The sequence below is a fragment of the Colobus angolensis genome, unplaced genomic scaffold (genome assembly GCF_000951035.1).
Source record: "Colobus angolensis palliatus isolate OR3802 unplaced genomic scaffold, Cang.pa_1.0 Scaffold25, whole genome shotgun sequence".
Classification (NCBI taxonomy): Eukaryota; Metazoa; Chordata; class Mammalia; order Primates; family Cercopithecidae; genus Colobus; species Colobus angolensis.
In genome coordinates this window covers 5,431,924-5,434,849 of record NW_012115710.1, presented here as the reverse complement: position 1 = coordinate 5,434,849, position 2,926 = coordinate 5,431,924, and the positions used below count along the sequence as shown (strand labels likewise).

The window sequence follows — 2,926 nt, the reverse complement described above, 5'->3', positions numbered from 1 at the left end:
CAGGATGGTCTCGATCTCCTGACCTCGTGATCTGCCTGTCTCAGCCTCCCAAAGTGCTGGGATTACAGGCTTGAGCCACCGTGCCCGGCCTCTCCCCCACTCTTATGGCCAGACTTGGGGTGCCTTGTGCAGGTGGAGGAGCTAAGGGCAGATAACAAGATGGACTGCCTGGCAGGCACTGGGGAAGGAGGAGGGACTGCGGGCTCACCTCCCTCCCGCAGCCCAGCCACACCTGCTCTGGAAAGCCTTGTAAATCCTGGGCGGGGTTTGCCAGTCACGGATGCTGGCAGGGTTTCTTTGGCCCTGAGTAAAGAGAGACCCAGAGGGAGCACTGAGCTGCCTGCCAAGCCACCCTGTCTCGGATTCCTTCAAAAGGACCAGGTGAGAGAAGGTGAGGGGGCTCCTCTCCCACCCTACAACACGCATACCTGTGCACACACGCCCTGGTGGAGAGCAGGGGATTTGGGAAGTGGACCCGCCGTGCCCTCGTGGGTCTCTGCTGCCCTCTGGGATGCACCCCCAACTCAGGACCTCCAGGAGAGGAGGGTCCCTCCCTCGGCAGCCAGGACCCCTCCCCAGCCAGCCGCCCTCCTTAGCTCCCTCCCCACTTCCTTCCAGGTGGATCTGTTTCTAGAGCTCCAAGCGCCACCACCTCCCTCCCCTTCTCCACCCTGGGCCACCAGGTCCTTCCTTGCCTCCCTCCCCTCAGCAGTTTCTAGGAACCACCCTGGCAGTAAAGGTGCAGATGGCTCGCACACAGCCGGTGGTGACCCGACTTTCCTGTCTCCACCGTGGGGGATGCTCCCTCAGACCCTGGGGCTCCTCAGAGGCTTCACAGAACCCAAGCAGCTGGTCTTACCTCCGAGCACTGCCCTGGCCCAGGGAGGCGGCTCCGTCCCTCCTGCACTCCCTAATCCTGCTCTGAATCACCGCTTCTGTTCTGGGCAGAGAATAAAGGTGCGGTTTCCAAGGGATGGCCTTCTCCTTCCCAGAGAGGAAGTGATAATGTCGGGAACCTGGGAATCCTGGGGAGGTGCGGAAAGACAGCGGGCTCTAGCGGCGGGGTGCGACTGAGCAGGACGTGCTGAGCTGCCGGGGCAGGGGGCGGTTAGGGGTAGAGAAAGGCTTTCAGAGCTGGGGGACAGGACGGGGCCCCGGGTGAGCGGAGAGCTGGGTTATTTCACAGGAACAACTGGTGACAAAGCCGGAGGGGTGTGCGGGGCCAGGCCAGAGGCTGGGATTCTGTCTTAAGGGGTATGGGGAGCCCTGCAGGTGCTCTGAGCTGGGGAGGGGCCGGACCAGTGCTGGGTAAAGGGTACAGAGGGGAGAGGAGGAAGCCCAGCTGGAGTAGAAAGACGTGGATGGGGCTGGGCATGGTGGCTGACGCACTCTGGGAGGCCAAGGCCAGGCGGACGGATCACCTGAGGTTGGGAGTCAACCAGCCTGACTAGTATGATAAAACCCTATCTCTACTTAAAAAATACAAAAATTAGCCAGGTGTGGTGGCAGGCGCCTGTAATCCCAGCTATTCGGGAGGCTGAGACAGGAGAATCGCTTGAACTCGGGAGGCGGAGATTGCAGTGAGCCGAGATCACCTGCCATTGCACTCCAACCTGGGCAACAACAGCGAAACTCCGTTTCAAAAAAAAAAAAAGACGTGGACGGGACAGAGAGAATCAAAAGAAGTGATCCAGGCTGGGCATGGTGGCTCACACCTGTAATCCCGGCACTTTGGGAGGCTGAGACAGGCGGATCACTTGAGGTCAGGGGTTGGAGACCAGACTGACCAACATGGTGAAACCCTGTCTCTACTAAAAATACAAAACTTAGCTGGGCCTGATGGCATGTGCCTGTAATCCCAGCTACTAGAGAGACTGAGGCACGAGAATTGCTTGAACCGGGGAAGCAGTGGTTGTAGTAAGCCAAGATCGCGCCACTGCACTCTAGCCTGGGCGACAGAGTGAGACTCCATCTCACAAAAAAAAAAAAAAAAAAGGAAGTGACCTGCAGATATTAGTGACCTCATTCCTCTGAGGGAATTGGAGGCCGGGCCTCTGCTTTGAAATTGGGGCCCCTTTCTGTTCTGGCATCCTAACCGCCATCTCCCAAGGGAAGAGCCCCCAGGGCACCCGCATGGAGGAAGGGACTTTGACCTCCCTCTCTCCTCTGCCCCTATGCTCCTCTGCGTCACACACCGCCTGAGGTGTGTGATGCCTCAGGGCAGATAACAAGATGGACTTCCTGCCCTCAGAGGACTGGGGAATACCCAAGCTCCTCTATCAGAAACCGCACAGCCCTGGATCACACTCCAGCTGTTGGCATGTCTCAAGATTTCTGAGCCTCAGTTTCCTTTGCTGTGAAATGGACATAGTATCACCTACTTGCAAGGTTGTTGGGTTTTTTGTTGTTGTTGCTTTGGGGTTTTTTGGAAACAGGAACTCGCTCTGTTGCCCAGACTGGAGTGTAGTGACAGGATCTTGGCTTACTGCAGCCTCGACCTCCCCGATCTCAGGTGATCCTCCCCCCTTCTCAGCCTCCTGAATAGCCGGTACTACAGATGCATGCCAGCCAGCACTCTCATCGAATTTTTGTTTTTTGCTTTTTGTAGAGACAGGGTTTCACCACGTTGTGCAGGCTGGTCTTGAACTCCTGAGCTTAAGTGATTTGCCCGCCTTGGCCTCCCAAAGGACTGGGATTACACGTGTGAGCTACCACGCCTGGACAGGGCTGTTGTTAAAACTCAGTAAAGGCTGGGCGCAGTGGCTCACACCTGTAATCCCAATACTTTGGGAGGCCAAGGCAGGTGGATCACCTGAGGTCGGGAGTTCCAGACCAGCCTGACCAACATGGAGAAACCCCGTCTCTACTAAAAATACAAAATTAGCCAGGCATGGTGGTGCATGCCTGTAATCCCAGCTACTCGGGA

At 57.0% G+C, this 2,926-nt stretch overlaps 1 protein-coding gene across 2 annotated transcripts in view; it reads left to right on the top strand.

The window, feature by feature from the left end:
- Positions 1 to 273: 273 nt before the first annotated feature.
- The window catches only part of FUT2 (fucosyltransferase 2 (secretor status included)), a 14,222-nt gene continuing 11,569 nt past the window's right edge, over positions 274 to 2,926 (top strand). Inside the window, exon 1 of one of the 2 annotated variants that reach the window (XM_011946446.1) lies at positions 274 to 381. The gene's annotated coding sequence lies outside the window, so the exon portion shown is untranslated. Of the gene's footprint in view, positions 392 to 2,926 lie in introns of both variants that reach the window. The other variant, XM_011946447.1, reaches the window with a different exon arrangement.